We start from the raw sequence: 17,353 nt of genomic DNA, 5'->3' as shown, positions 1-17,353 counted from the left end.
CCTCCTCCCAGCCACGTACAAGTCCACGTGTTTCTTGGGACTGTAAATCATCCCTACAAGACTGCTGCTGCTGCTGATGCTGATGCTGAGTGCCAGCCTCCACCTCCATGCTGACACAATCATCCTCCTCCTCCTCTTCCTCCTCCTCATCCTCTTCCTGTGTTGGGTGGCACAGCAGGAACACTGTCTGGATAAAGGGGGCCTTGAGAGGCAAGGAAGTCCTCCTCTTCCTGCCTCTGTTCTGCCTCAAGTGCCCTGTCCATTATTCCACGCAGCGTATGCTCCAAGAGGTGGACAAGAGGTACAGTGTCACTGATGCATGCACTGTCACTGCTCACCATCCTTGTGGCCTCCTCAAACGGTGACAGGACAGTGCATGCATCCCTGATCATGCCCCACTGGCGTGGTGAGAAAAAACCAAGCTCCCCTGACCCTGTCCTGGTGCCGTAGTCGCACAGGTACTCATTGATGGCCCTCTGCTGCGTGTGCAGCCGCTGCAGCATGGCCGATGTTGAGTTCCATCTGGTGGGCATGTCACATATAAGGCGGTTCTTGGGCAGGTTCAACTCCTTTTGGAGCTCAGCCAGCCGAGCACAGGCATTAAATGATCGGCGGAAATGCACACAGACTTTCCTGGCCTGCTTCAGGACATCCTGTAAGCCGGGGTACCTGCCCAAGAACCGCTGCACCACCAGGTTAAGGACGTGAGCTACACAGGGCACATGGGTCAGTTGTCCCTGTCGGAGGGTGGAGAGGAGGTTGGTGCCATTGTCACAAACCACCATTCCTGGCTTAAGCTGGCATGGCGTCAACCACCTCTCGGCCTGCCCCTGCAGAGCTGACAAAACATCCGCCCCAGTGTGGCTCCTGTCCCCCAAACAAACCAGCGCAAGCACGGCATGGCATCGTTTTGCCTGCGTACTTGCGTAGCCCCTGGAACGCCTACGAAGCACCGCTGGTTCTGAGGACAGAGCACTGGAAGAGGCCATGGAGGAAGAAGAAGAGGAGGGGGTGGAGGAGAGAGGTGTGTCACAACCAATAGTAGCATTTTGGAGGCGTGGTGGCGGAACAACCTCCAACACTACTGCACCTTGTCCTGCATCCTTCCCAGCTGCCAGAAGAGTGACCTAATGGGCCGTGAAAGACAGGTAACGTCCCTGTCCATGCCTGCTGAGTCAGCGGTAATATGCACCTTACCACTGACCGCCCTGTCCAGCGAGGCAAGGACATTGCCTTCCACATGCCGGTAAAGAGCCGGAATCGCCTTCCGTGAGAAAAAGTGGCGTTTGGGGACCTGCCACTGAGGAACCGCACATTGTACAAACTCACGGAAGGGGGCCGAGTCTACCAACTGAAAAGGCAGCAGTTGAAGTGCTAGCAATTTAGCCAAGCTAGCATTCAACCGCTGGGCATGTGGATGGCTGGGAGTGAACTTCTTTCGCCGGTCCAGCAGCTGGGGCAGGGACATTTGCCTGCTATAATCGGACGTGGGTGTACTGCTAGCAGAGTTCCCGGAGGCACTTGGCTGTGACACACCTAATTCTACACCTTCATTCCTCTCAGAGCAGGTTTCAGAGAGGACTGAAGGTCTAGTGGGGTTGGAGATGCCAGCTGATGAGGAGCAAGGAGAGGTCCGCTTTGTTCTTTGGTGTGGGCAACGAGCTGCATGGCAGGTCAACATATGTCTGGTCAAGCATGTGGTGCCCAAGCGGCTGATGTTTTGGCCACGCGAGAAATACGCTTGAGACATATGTTGCAAATAGCAGCGGTGCGATCTGATGCACTCGTCTCAAAAAAGGCCCACACCAAAGAACTTTTAGAATAACGCGCAGAGGCAGCGCTCTGCACAGGCGGAGCTCTGCGGTGTGATTCAGTCGGTGTGCTGCCCCTAAGCTGGCCCCCGGAGGGCATCCTGCCTCGTTGGACATGTGCCTCCTCCTCCTCCTCCTCCTCCCTCCTTCCAGGCACCCACGTGGAGTCAGTGCCCTCATCATCCCCTCCCTCTTCATCGCTGTAGCAAACCTGGCAGTATGCTGCAGCTTGTGGAACATGACTGCCAGATTGCTGTCCTTCTTGAGCATCCCCTCTCTCTGCGCTCACGCTACTGCCTTCCTCTAGCTGAGTGTCATCATCAGAGCCCACAAAACACTGGGCATCCTCCTGGAGCATGTACCCAACACTGTGCTCAAAGAGTTCAGGAGACTCCTCAGGAGGACGTGGTGGGTCTAGGGAAGGAGTCACTGATGATGACATTGAGAGGAGGGAAGACGATGCGTTGGCAGCTGCTTTGCTAGTACCCTGAGACTGGGTGAGAGAGGATGAGGAGGATGAAGAGGGCTTGGTCATCCACTCTACCAAGTCGTTGGCATGTTGCGGTTCAACATGTCCAGCTGCCGAAAAGAAGGACAAGCGTGTCCCATGGCCACGTGCTGATGACAATGCACCGCGTCCACTACCAGCACTGTTGTCTCTAGACACAGAGCCTGCTTGCCCTCTTTTATCGGCTCGCGCCTGTCTGCCTCTCCTTGCTGGCCTTCCAGACATGGTAATGGCCTGAAGGGAGTTGGGTAAAAAAGCAGTTGGGTAGTGTATATTGTGCTAGAGGCACACAACACCCACTAACTCCTGCAGATGCCTTTATTATAGAACACCAGAGATAAAGGGGTATATACAGATGTATACTGTGCTGTGCTGGAGGCACACACAACTTCCAATAACTCCTGCAGATGGCAAGAGGGCTCAAATAGAGAACAGCTATGTAGGTGGATATAGCGGTATGTACTGGGTACAGAGCACGCAGACAGCACGCACTATCTCCTAACACTACGGACTGCAAGCTCTATTATAAAAGATAGATCACTAGCTATATAGGTGAGGTGAATATAGCGGTGTATACTGCGGTCAGGGCACGCAGACAATAACCAGAGAACACCAGAGATAAAGGGGTATATACAGATGTATACTGTGCTGTGCTGGAGGCACACACAACTTCCAATAACTCCTGCAGATGGCAAGTGGGCTCAAATAGAGAACAGCTATGTAGGTGGATATAGCGGTATGTACTGGGTACAGAGCACGCAGACAGCACGCACTATCTCCTAACACTACTGACCGCAAGCTCAGATAGATCACTAGCTATATAGGTGAGGTGAATATAGCGGTGTATACTGCGGTCAGGGCACGCAGACAATAACCACTACACAACAGCAAGATCGAAAATCGGCCAAAAACGATCGGTGTGTACTGTGTTGAAGGTACACAGAACACCCACTGCTTCAGACGCCAACACACTACACAAGGCCGCCGCGCTGGCGGCCTTATATAGTGTGGGGCGTGCACTACACAGCCTGAGCTATGATTGGCCACAGGCATCGTGCCTGTGGCCAATCATGGCTCTCCTCGCTGCTGGCGCTGCGATTGGCCAAGCATGCGGGGTCACAGTGCATGCTTGGCCAATCATGAGCCAGCAATGCACTGCGCCATCGCAGTGCATTGTGGGCCGCGAGCGCCACGCGAATTTGGCGCGAACGGACCAAAATGTTCGGACTTCGCCGAACGGACGAACAGCCAATGTATACGTTCGACTCGAACACGAAGCTCATCCCTACTCACGAGAAGGGGGTCGGGACAGTACGCACCTTCCTCTACGAAGAACCACATACAAGATGGAAATACAATGAATTTATCCTTACCCTTCTTAAATTTGTTCTGACACATAATTGGTTCAGTTTTAATGGTTCCCACTATCTCCAGCTGCAGGGTGTCGCTATGGGCACGTGCTGTGCGCCTGCCTATGCGAACCTGTACCTGGGGGGGTGGGAACGTGATGTATATACCGATCATGTGATGTCATGGATGCAATACATAGACGACATCTTTATAATTTGGACAGGAACATCGACAATGCTGACCAATTTTATTGAAACACTCAATACCAACAGGTATAATTTAAAGTTTACCCTTAACACAAATCCAGAGAAAATTACTTTCTTGGATTTGGAAATCTTTAAGGATGAAAATAACTGCTTGGCCACCAAACTCTTTCGCAAAAGAAACTGCAGGAAACACCCTGCTGCATGCAGCGAGTGCTCATCCTGCACCTTTAGTCAGGAATATTCCTTATGCACAATATGTCAGGCTATGCAGGAATTGCACCCATGACAAAGATTTCATTATTGAGGCTCAGCTTCTCCGTACACGCCTCTTAGCTAGGGGTTACAGCAAATCTTTGCTGTGAAAGGCCTACAATAGAGCCTGCAGACAGCCAAGAAATACTTTATTGTATTCCAAAAAAAATCGCACTCCGGAAACGAAGGCAAATTTGAGAATTATCACGCAATTTTCATGCCAACATGAGGAGGTCCGTGACATTCTCACTAACCATTGGCATATTTTACAGCAGGACTCTACAATTAGAAAACATGTATGAACAAGACCGTGCCTAACCTTTAGACGCACTACCTCACTACGTGATCGTTTGGTATCTAGCTTCTATTCGGCAACTACACAATGCGAAAGGAGATGTAATGGACTATATAAATGTGGAAACTGTGACTTCTGCCCTTGGGTCAACCAAGGAACGGCAGTCACACTTCCAAATGGTGAATTTTTTCACCTGAACTTTAGAGCAGACTGTAAGAATGCAAGGGGTAGTCTATCTAATGGTTTGCATTTGTGGAGCCTTCTATGTCGGAAAGACGATCAGATGTCTATAGCAGCGCATCAAAGATCATGTAAATGTATCAACAAATGGAAAAATGCTAACAACGGTCAGTAGGCATATTGACCTGTTTGATGCGACTTGGTGTCACGTTCAGTGTTCTGGAGATCATACCCAAAGACCCACGTGGGGGTAACTGGGATAAGCGGATTTTGCAAAAAGAAACTTTATGGATTGAGAGACTCAACGCTACTCAAGCCCCAGGCCTGAATGAGACACAATCGTACAAACCATTCTTTTAATGAACATTTTTTTTTTTCCCCTTTTCTCTTTGGTTTGGTTATTGAATCCCTGTGTGTCATTACGGGTACTGTTCTGTCTATGACATTGATGTGTAAATCTATAATTGATATATATGACATCAGGGTTTCTATATTATATTTTTTTTATGTTTGTTATGATATTTTATGGCTGATTGATTTTTTGTTATTTGGTTTAGTTTTGTTTTCTTTTATGGTAATAATTTACTTATTTTTGATGCTATTGTAAAAACTGTTCCCAGGCGTGGTCCCTTTGTAAATAACTTATTTATTTATTATTATTAAAAAAAAAATGTTTTGTTTTTATTACCCTGTGGGTGAAATTGACAACAATGTGCGGCCACAAGAGCGCCGCCCATGCAGGCCCACTTTTGGGCTAACTAGGCGGTGCTACATAACTGGGGGATTGGCTTTGTCCGTTCTCCGGTGTGGATCCCCCTGGAGTTGTGTGATCCGATGGGCACTGTGGGGGAACAAGGAGGGTTTGCGGCCTCCTTGTTTTGATGATCGGCGTGTGTGATTGGTCGGGAGGTGGTGTTCTGTTTCACTACATTCCGGCGTCTACGCCGACCATGGAGGCCGCTCGTTTCCTCCCCGCAGCGTCCGGGGGATCGACGTCACTCCGGGGGGGTGTGGCCGGGCTAGTGAACGTCACTTCCGCTTATTGCGGAGTGACGTCACTACCGGGACGGCTGTGCATAAATTGGACGTGGCAGATCGGCGTCCCTGCACAGCGGTCCGACCCTTTGATGGAAGAAGGTAACTGAGGGGTCTCACTGTTTCCCTCCCACCTCAAGAATACCGGAATAACTTTAACCATACCCCACTGGAAAGGCAAATCTGGGAATTTTGTGATTGCAGTAAGAGGAGGAACTTGTCCTTAAAAAAAAACGTATTTTTCCCAAACTATTATAATATTATACATTAATACTATTAAGTAACTATATAGATTATAGTAAGTTAATAAATTAGTCACTGAGCACTCAAACACTTTTAATTATTAATTTATACATTTTTAAGTATAATGTTTCACAAATATAATATCAATTAATCAATATGTCATATATGATTATAAATGTTTTCCTCCCACTAATGACATTAATTTAAATTTGAAATGCATATATATGCATAAACATTCTAATTTCTAACCATGAATAAACACTATATATATAGGCAAAAGACTAAAAAACTCTTTATATGCCTTCTTCATCTATACAGATTATGGTCTATATCATCTTCCTCTGTCGTTTTATATCATAAACACTTGGAGGTCTTTGCCTACCTGCGGGTTTCTTTACGTGCAACAGTCTGATGCCGATACCATAAATTACTCTACCTGCGTAGAGATATTTTTTTCTTCTCCCTTGTTTTCTTCTTTTCTTGTTTTGGGCTACCCAAAGAAATGTAAGTAATTTATCTAATTTTGGTACATAGATATAGGCCAATTCTAAATATACAAAAAGGAGGAAAGAAAGAGAAAAAAAAATTAAAAAATAAGTATAAATAAAAAAAAAATTCCTTCATGGGTTTACGTTATTTTAATGTTTTTTATTTAATTTAGTTTATAATAAAATGTCACACCTGAATTTCAAAAAATTCTCCTACATGGTAAATATATATATATTTTTTTCTTCTCCCCTTTTGTCTCCCTGGGAGCAAGTTTGTTTTTGTTTATTCCATATTTGTAATTATTTGGGGATGAATTGTAATGTTTATGAAATGTTTTATGAATTGTCTGACTGATATACTTTTTCTATTTTAGAAAACTGTTAAGCTCCTGAGGAAGCGTTATAACTGAAACGCGAAACATGTAGAGCATCAGAATATTTCTGCCTGGTCCTTCAATTAATATCTTGTCTATTTTAATCAATCTTTATATTGAGTGTTAATGTCTCTTCTGGGCTCATATGTTTAGATATGCATGGGAACACATATAGATATTGTTAGAATTTACCAGATTAGACAGGATATGGAATATCAAGACATGGTGTGTTTTATATATATCTCTTTTTTCTCTTGCTGTTTTTTAACCCTTTCATGACTAAGCTTATTTTTGGAATTTCGTGTTTACAAGTTAAAATCCATATTTTTTGCTAGAAAATTACTTGGAACCCCCAAACATTATATATATTTTTTTAGCAGAGGCTCTAGAGAATAAAACGGCGATTGTTGCAATATTTTATGTCACACGGTATTTGCGCAGTGGTGTTTTAAACGCAACTTTTTGGGAAAAGGGACACTTTCATGAATAAAAAAAAACAAAACAGTAAAATTAGCCCAATTTTTTTGCGTAATGTGAAAGATAATGTTACGCCGAGTAAATAGATACCAAACATGTCACACTTTATAATTGCGTGCACTTGTAGATTGACGACAAAGTACGGTACCTAAAAATCTCAATAGGCAACGCTTTAAAAAAAATTTACGGTTACCAGGTTAGCGTTACAGAGGAGGTCTACTGCTAGAATTATTGCTCTCGCTCTGACGATCGCGGCGATACCTCACATGTGTGATTTGAACACCGTTTACATACGCAGGCGCGACTTCTGTATGCGTTTTCTTTGCTTCGCGAGCTCGCGGGGACGGCGGGCGCTTTGAATTTTTTTATTTTATTTATTTATTTTATTTATTTTAAAATGACTAAATTGTTTTAAAAAAATATATATAATTTGATCACTTTTATTGCTGTCACAAGGAATGTAAACATCCCTTGTGACAGTAATAGGTGGTGACAGGTACTCTTTATGGAGGGATCGGGGGTCTAAAAGACCCCCCACCCCTCCTTTACACTTCAATGTATTCAGATCGCCGAAAACGGCGATTCTGAATACCGGATATTTTTTTAAAACCGGCGCCATTGGCAGCCGAGTAAACGGGAAGTGACGTCATGACGTCGCTTCCGTGTTTACGATGAGGAGACTGGAACGAAGCCGATTACGGCTTCGTTCCAGTTCCTCCCCAGCAGCCAGAGCCGACGGATCGCTAATCGGTGCTCCCGATCGAGCGGGAGCACCGGTAACAGCGGCGAGAGGCGGCGGGAGGGGGGGACGTCCCCTCCCGCTCCTCCGGCATAACAGCCGAGCGGCTTTTAGCCGCATCGGTTGTTATGGCTGGAAAGCCAATCGCCCGCTGTAAAAAACGGTACCGGGATGATGCCTGCAGGTGCGGGCATCATCCCGGTATACCCCCCGGAAGCCGAGTGCGCAGATCTGCGTACGCTCGGCGGGAAGGGGTTAAAAAAAAATCTCCTCCCCCTTGTTGTATTCATATATATACATATACAATTATGCCTAAAAAGTCCAACACAATCAACATTTTTTGTTGAGGTTTTTTTGTGTTTCTCTCCCTCCTTTCCCCCTTTTGTTTAAAGACTACATAAAGAACGTGGCATACATTTTTTCTATGGTGTATCCCCAGGACCACCCTGTGGTAGATACACATCAAATCTAGTTCAAAAGATGGGATTGAGTGGGTAAATGGAATCGCCATTTATTTATCAAACATTTAGTTATGATTATCAAAAACATGTATTCTGATTAAGCAGAGGTATTTGTTGCAAATGTCCAGGATGTATGTAACTGCTGTCTTGGTTGTGTCCAAGTGCCATTCACACCTCCAGCTATGAAAAGGCATTTTCCCAGAGAACTCAGGAAGTGATGTCTTAAGAGCCGGTTCACACAGGGGCGACACGACTTCCAGGACAACTTTGTGAGGCAACTTGGAGACGACTTGAACATGACCTGGGGCGACTTACAACACGACTTTAAGTCGCCCCAGGCCAGGCGACTTTTGCCATGGCCAATCAGAGAATGAGCTCTGAAGGGGGAACTCCACGGCAAATTTATGAAAAAAAATTGGCGTCTGTTCCCCCTCTGAGAGCATACCAGGCCCTTAGGTCTGGTATGGATTCTAGGGGGAACCCCCTACGCCGAAAAAACGGCGTGGGGGTCCCCCCCAGATCCATACCAGACCCTTATCCGAGCACGCTACCCGGCCAGCCAGGAAAGGGGGTGGGGATGAGCGAGCGCCCCCCTTCCTGAGCCATGCCCTCAACATGGGGGGATGCCTTGGGGAAGGGGGGGACCGTGCCCCCCCACCCCAAAGCACCTTGTCCCCATGTTGATGAGGACAAGGGCCTTTTCCCGACAACTCTGGCCGTTGGTTGTCAGGGTCTGCAGGCGGGGGGCTTATCGGAATCCGGGAGCCCCCTTTAATAAGGGGGCCCCCGGATACCGGCCCCCCCACCCTATGTGAATGAGTATGGGGTACTCATACCCATTCACCCGTGAAAAAAAGTAAAAAAAAACACAACACCCCCTAGTTTATTGCACAGCCATGGGGGTCTTCCGTCTTCGGGGGTCTTCTTGCTGGACTCCTCCGCTATCTTCTGCTAGCTCTTTTACTAGCGGAGGAGCCCGGCTTTCTTCTTCGCCGCCGCCCTCTTCTTCTGACTTCGGGGGTCTTGTCCCTCTCTTCGGTTCTTCTTGCCGGGCCACCGCTTCTTCTTCCAGCTCTTTTACTAGCGGTGGCCCGGTCTTCTGTCGCCGCCTTCGCCGCCGCCTTCCGTTCTTCTTCTTCTTCTTCTGGAGATGTCGACTCAACGCTCTCTCCGGCCTCAATGTTAGTGACGCGGTGCGCGGCGACTTATATAGGGACAAGGGGCGGGGTCACCGGTTGATGTCACATGGTGACCCCGACCCCTTACGATGCCACAGTCCCAGAGGATGCTGGGACTGTGACATCATAATGGGCGGGGACATCATCCGGCGATGCCCCTATATAAGTCGCCATGCGCCGCATCCCTGCCATTGTGACCGGAGACAGCGATGAGGCAACATCTCCAGAAGAGAAGAACAGAAGACGGCGACAGCGGCGACAGAAGACCGGGCCACCGCTTGTAAAAGAGCTAGAAGAAGGCGCGGTGGCCCGGTAAGAAGAACCGAAGAGGGGGACAAGACCCCCGAAGTCAGAAGAAGAGGGCGGCAGTGGCGAAGAAGAAAGCTGGGCTCCTCCACTAGTAAAAGAGCTAGCAGAAGATAGCGGAGGAGTACAGGGAGAAGAACCCCGAAGACGGAAGAAGACCCACGGAGCTGTGCAATAAACTATTTTAAGCCTTGTGTTTTTTTTACAGGTGAATGAGTAGGGGTACATTGTACTCCATACTCATTCACATAGGGTGGGGGGCCAGGATCCGGGGGCCCCATTATTAACCACTTGAGATCCGCGCTATAGTCAAATGACGGCTACAGCGCGGATCTCAATTTCCGGGACTACGTCTATTGACGTCGTCCCCTTTAAGAGCTCCCCGCGCGCTCCCGGGAGCGCGCATCGGGGAAAATCTGTGTTGGCCGTGTCCCCTGGACACAGCCAATCACAGATCGCTGTAAACGGCCAATCACAGCGGCCGTTTACAGCGCAATCGCCGCCTCCAATGGGTGATGATCTCAAATGTAAACAAATGAGATCATCACCCATTGCCGAATGTGTCTCCTCACATAGCGATAGCGTGTGAGGAGACAGAGCGAGTGAGTGTTCTCTAGTAGTGTAAACGTGGCAGTGCCAATATAAACCCTGCCAGTGCCCAGATCTACCCTGCCAGTGCCCAGATCTACCCCACCTGTGCCCAGATCTACCCCACCTGTGCCCACCTGTGCACCGCCAGTGCCCACCTGTGCACCGCCAGTGCTCCATCTGTGCACCACCAGTACCCGCCAGTGCCCGCCAGTGCCCATCTGTGCACCGCCAGTGCCCGCCAGTGCCAATCGGTGCCCATCTGTGCCGCCTCAGCAGTGCCCATCTGTGCCGCCTCAGCAGTGCCCATCTGTGCCCATCTGCTGCCTTATCAGTGCACATCCGTGCAATAAATCAGTGCCCATCTGCCGACTCAGCAGTGCCCATCTGTGCCGACTCAGCAGTGCCCATCTGTGCCGACTCAGCAGTGCCCATCTGCCGCCTCAGCAGTGCCCATCTGCCGCCTCATCAGTGCACATCCGTGCAATAAATCAGTGCACATCTGTGCCGACCCATCAGTGCCCATCTGCCGCCTCAGCAGTGCCCATCTGTGCCGCCTCAGCAGTGCCCATCTGCCGCCTCAGCAGTGCCCATCTGCTGCCTCAGCAGTGCCCATCTGCCGCCTCAGCAGTGCCCATCTGCCGCCTCATCAGTGCACATCCGTGCAATAAATCTGCACATCTGTGCAATAAATCAGTGCACATCTGTGTGTCTGAATCCGAGGAGGAAGATATCCGGCCCATCAAGCGAAGGCGTTCTAGTGAGGCAGTGCCGTCCACCAGCACCGCAGTGCCGTCCACCAGCCCCTCAGTGCCGTCCACCAGCACCGCAATGCCGTCCACCAGCCCCCGCAGTGCCCCAGCAAGAAAGGCCAAGTACCAGTGGGGTGTCATCTCAGCCCCAAAGGGTTAGGAGCCATGCTGGCCTTCCCTATGCCCTTCAGAACCCCTTGTGGCTTCCTCCTAATTCAGGAGAGGCCAATGTTCCCCCTTTCACCGCCCAGCCAGGAGTCCAGGTGGACACGGAGAATTTTAGCCCTATAGATTTTTTTAATTTAATTTTTACGGAGGACATGTTGGCGTCAATTGTGGCCCAGTGCAACCTGTATGCACAACAATTTATTTTTCAAAATCCGACCTCCTATTATGCCCGTCCCTACGAATGGAGAGACCTAACGGTGGAGGAGTTCAAGCTTTTTTTAGGCCTCACATTTAATATGGGACTCAACAAAAAAAATCAATTACGTATCTACTGGTCAACCCACCCCCTCCACCACTCACCGCTCTTCTCCGCGGTAATGCCCAGAACCAGATATCAGATCATCCTGAGGTTCTTACATTTCAGTGACAATTCCCAGTGCCTTCTACAAAATGATCCAAATTATGACCGCCTTTACAAAATTCGACCAATACTAAATTATTTTTCAGAAATTTTCCCAAATTGTTTACCCCGGACCAACACATATGTGTGGATGAGTTCCTTATTAAATTTAGTGGCAGGCTTAGAATGAAGCAATTTATGCCCAGCAAAAGGGCCCGCTATGGGGTGAAGGTCTACAAATTATGTGACCGAGCCACAGGGTACACATATTCATTCAAGGTGTACGAAGGGAAGGACACCCAGCTACAGCCCCCTAATTGTCCGGACTACTTGGGATCCAGCAGAAAAATTGTTTGGGACCTCATATACCCCCTACTGGATAAAGGCTACCACCTCTATGTAGATAACTTCTACACATCTCTGCCCCTGTTCCACAACCTTCACCGGAAGAAGACGCCAGCATGTGGCACTGTAAAAAAAGAATCGGAAGGGCTTTCCTCAAAGTCTGGTGAACAAGAAGCTGCGGAAAGGAGAAACCGCAAGTCTAAGAAACAAGGAGGTTCTGGCAGTGAAGTGGAGGGACAGAAGGGATGTATACATGTTATCTTCTATCCACAACGATACCTTCGTAGAAATCCCCAGAAGGAATGGCCCCGTAAAGAAACCTAAATGCATTTCCGAATATAATTTGTTCATGGGAGGAGTCGACTTCAACGACCAAATGATGGAACCATATCTGGTCACAAGACGGACATACCATTGGTACAAAAAAGTAGCAATTTATTTTTTTCAATTGGCCATTTATAATTCATATGTCATTTACCGCAACGCCACCCAAAACCCCAAATGTTTCTTTGGCTACCAGGAGGAAGTTTTCACTGCCCTTATTTTCCCAAACGGCCCACCAGAAAATATCAGATCAGACGTTGTTAGTCGACTCTCCGAGCGACACTTTCCGGATAAAATCCCCCCCAAACCAACAGGCAAAAGACGCCAAAAAAGATGTAAGGTGTGTACCAGAGCAGGAGTCAGAAGAGACACATCTTATTATTGTGCACAATGTCCTTCCCAACCAGGCCTCTGTATAGGCGACTGTTTTCGGCGTTGCCATACTTCAATAAATTTTTAGTGAAGTATGGTAAACATAATCCTCAGTTCCTGCCTTCATACACCTTCACACCCCTTATGCCACTGCCTGCTCTGTAACTGACCCTGGCTTGTTATTTGACCACTCTTATGCCTGCCGATTCTGTACATACCGCTGCCTGATCTGGAACTGACCCTGGACTGTTATTCGACCATGCTTCTGCCTAACGATTCTGTACATACCTCTGCCTGATCTGGAACTGACCCTGGACTGTTATTCGACCATGCTTCTGTCTAATGATTCTGTATATATCTCTGCCTGATCTGGAACTGACCTTGGACTGTTTGACCACGATATTTGCCTGCCTCTTGGACTGATCTTGTATCTTGCAACTGGACTAGTGGGATTCAACACGGGGTCTCACATATGTGAGGGGCTCCAGTATAGTTTTTCTGGAAGAAGAAAACAATTTTCTTTGTTTTCTTATTCCTAGATTAGGGTCTAGAGACTCGGAGGCTTCAAAGAGATTTGGGAGGGAGAAGCCTCTACCCCTATCCCCATTCTGTCCTGAACGAGGCTCTACTTCTGTCTGCTGCCTGTAGGACTTACTGCCATAATGCCGCACTGACCACACCACAAGGACCTGCCTACTACCAGGACCAATATTTTTGGCACTGCTGATATCTCTGCACTGACCCTGGACTGTAATCCCTGCCTGCTGCCTAAAAAACTGTGTTCGCTGTTGCTGACCAAGTCCCTGCCTGCTGCCTGGACCAGTGATATCCTCCTGTGGACAACTGCGCTTCTAAAACCACAGGTAATCTTTTCTTTACCCTTTGCTCAGCATAATGTATTTGGGGGTGTAATTCTTGGTATGTGCAGGCTATGTGTCCCTGGAACGCCGACGTTGTTTCTTGCATGTTGCGCCTCTGTATGTGGTCAGGCTGTGTAAACGTCTCACACATGTGGTATTGCCATACTCAGAAGGAGTAGTAGAATGTATTTTGGGGTGTTATTTTTGCTATGTAAATGCTATGCGTTGGAAATATCTTATAAACGGACAACTTTGTGTAAAAAAAAATGTGTTTTCATTTTTTTCCACATTTTCCAAAAACTTCTGGAAAAAAATGAACCATTGAAAAGACTCATTATGCCTCATAGATTATACGTTGGGGTGTTAGCTTTCCAAAATGGGGTCATTTTCTGGATGTTTCCATTGCCCTGGTGTTCCAGGGCCTTCAAAACTGTAATAGGTGGTTGAGAAATGAAATGTGTAATTTATGCTCCTAGAATGCCTGAAGGAGCTACTTCAAAATTAGGCCTCTGTATGTGGTCAGGCTGTGTAAAAGTCTCACACATGTGGTATCGTTATACTCAGGAGGAGTAGTAGAACGTATTTTGGGGTGTTATTTTTGCTATGTAAATGCTATGTGTTGGAAATATCTTATAAACGGACAACTTTGTGTAAAAAAAAAATGCGTTTTCATTTTTTTCCACATTTTCCGAAAACTTCTGGAAAAAAATGAACCATTGAAAAGACTCATTATGCCTCATAGATTATACGTTGGGGTGTTAGCTTTCCAAAATGGGGTCATTTTCTGGACGTTTCCATTGCCCTGGTGTTCCAGGGCCTTCAAAACTGTAATAGGTGGTTGAGAAATGAAATGTGTAATTTATGCTCCTAGAATGCCTGAAGGTGCTACTTCAAAATTAGGCCTCTGTATGTGGTCAGGCTGTGTAAAAGTCTCACACATGTGGTATCGTTATACTCAGGAGGAGTAGTAGAACGTATTTTGGGGTGTTATTTTTGCTATGTAAATGCTATGCGTTGGAAATATCTTATAAACGGACAACTTTGTGTAAAAAAAAAATGCGTTTTCATTTTTTTCCACATTTTCCGAAAACTTCTGGAAAAAAATGAACCATTGAAAAGACTCATTATGCCTCATAGATTATACGTTTGGGTGTTAGCTTTCCAAAATGGGGTCATTTTCTGGACGTTTCCATTGCCCTGGTGTTCCAGGGCCTTCAAAACTGTAATAGGTGGTTGAGAAATGAAATGTGTAATTTATGCTCCAAGAATGCCTGAAGGTGCTACTTCAAAATTAGGCCTCTGTATGTGGTCAGGCTGTGTAAAAGTCTCACACATGTGGTATCGTTATACTCAGGAGGAGTAGTAGAACGTATTTTGGGGTGTTATTTTTGCTATGTAAATGCTATGCGTTGGAAATATCTTATAAACAGACAACTTTGTGTAAAAAAAATGCGTTTTCATTTTTTTCCACATTTTCCGAAAACTTCTGGAAAAAAATGAACCATTGAAAAGACTCATTATGCCTCATAGATTATACGTTGGGGTGTTAGCTTTCCAAAATGGGGTCATTTTCTGGACGTTTCCATTGCCCTGGTGTCCCAGGGCCTTCAAAACTGTAATAGGTGGTTGAGAAATGAAATGTGTAATTTATGCTCCTAGAATGCCTCTGTTTGTGGTCAGGCTGTGCGAAAGTCTCACACATGTGGTATCGTTATACTCAGGAGGAGTAGGAGAATGTATTTTGGGGTGTTATTTGTGGTATGCACATTCCGTGTGGGAGAAATAAGCTATTACAATGAAAATTTTGTGGAAAAAAAAAAAATCGTAATTTTGCAAAGAATTGTGGGAAAAAATGACAACTTAAAATAACTAACCATGCCTCTTACTAAATACATTGGAATGTCTACTTTCCAAAAAGGGGTCATTTGGGGGGCATTTGTACTTTCCTGGCTTGTTAGGGTCTCAAGAATGGAGATAGGCCTTAATACATCAGATGTGATCTTTTTTTGCAAATCTTTATGATTTGCACCATAGCTTGTAGACTCTATAAATTTCACACAGATCATATAATATGCAAAAATTTGGGTTATTTTTACCAAAGATGTGTAGTAGTATAAATTGTGGCCAAAATTTATGAAGAAAAATTGCTAATTTGCTAAATTTTGTCACAGAAACGAAGAAAAATTCATTTTTTTTCAAAATTTTCGGTCTTTTTTCATTTATAGCGCAGAAAATAAAAAACCGAGAGGTGATCAAATACCACCAAAAGAAATCTCTATTGGTATGAAGAAAAGGACAAAAAAATCATTTGGTTACAGTGTTGCATGACTGAGTAATTGTCATTCAAAATGTGAGAGCACTGAAAGCTGAAAATTGGTCTGGGACTGAGGGGGGTTTAAGTGCCCAGTAAGCAAGTGGTTAAAGGGGGCTCCTGTATTCCGATAAGCCCCCCACCCGCAGACCCCGACAACCAACGGCCAGGGTTGTTGGGAAGAGGCCCTTGTCCTCGTCATCATGGTGACAAGGCGCTTTGGGGTGGGGGGGCCTTGCGCCCCCCCTTCCCCAAGGCACCCCCCATGTTGAGGGCACGCGGCCTGGTACGGCTCAGGAAGGCGGGGGGCCGCTCGCTTGTCCCCACCTCCTTTCCTGGCCGGCCAGGTAGCGTGTTCGGATAAGGTTCTGATATGGACCTAGGGAGGGACCCCCACGCCGATTTTTCGGCATAGGGATTCCCCTTTAAGTCCATACCAGGTGACGGGCCAGTGACGCCTCCTTCGCTGGCCCCGGCTACCTGGAGACGTGCTTAAAATGAGCGGACTTTCCTCCGCCTGTGTGGGCGAGTCCGTTCCTTTCAAAAGTACGGCGGATAGTCCGGCTGACTTAGTACGCCGTATTATTCCGCCGCAAAAGTGCCGCGTGTGGGCAGGTAGCTCGTTCGGAAAGTCCGCCGGATAGTCTGCTACGTGTGTACGCGGCATAAGGCTTCTAATAAGTCCTTCTGAAGGTGTCTCCACTTAACCCTCTCAAGTAGGAGCAAGACTAGCCTAATTCAAGGGGGTTTGGGTAGTCAAATTACAGGATGCCTGGATTGAATTATTGTCTCGAGTTCAGAACAAGGCACCATCAGACCTTGTTAGTAGAAACTGGGCTTCCTACAGATGTTTGAGAATATATAAAGGAGCTGTTGGCAGCAATGGCCATGCTTCCGGTTCCAATGCACAAATTCGGTCAAAGAGTATGTTCCCCTCTGTTTTTGGTCCCTAAGGCTTCAGGGAGGCTTTGGACCAGTTTTTTGGCCTCAAAGTCCTGAATTCTTTCATGAAGGTTCCACCATTCAAAATGGAGTCAGGGGAAACAATCATTTCCATTGTGGACTTAGGAGACTGGATGGTTTCCATGCGTATCTTCTTGTTTCAATAGACGCATCTCAGCATCGCTTTCTCAGATTTTCCGTGGAAGGCTCTCATTTTCACTTTTAATGTCTCCCATTTACTCTCTGCATGGCTCTGAGAATGTTCTCAAAGCTACTGTCTGCTGTAGTGGACCAAGGGGGAGGCGTTTGTGGACCAAGAATTGGTTGCGCCAGCGTGACCAGTTCTCGCACATGCTTTTGCTCTGTGAGATCCAGGAGAATAATCCTG

The sequence above is a fragment of the Lithobates pipiens genome, unplaced genomic scaffold, assembly GCF_037356315.1.
Source record: "Lithobates pipiens isolate NorthernLeopardFrog02 unplaced genomic scaffold, aLitPip1_a1.2 Scaffold_19, whole genome shotgun sequence".
In the NCBI taxonomy this organism is placed as follows: Eukaryota; Metazoa; Chordata; class Amphibia; order Anura; family Ranidae; genus Lithobates; species Lithobates pipiens.
The sequence above is the reverse complement of the archived record's forward strand: the minus strand, read 5'-3'. Positions refer to the sequence as shown.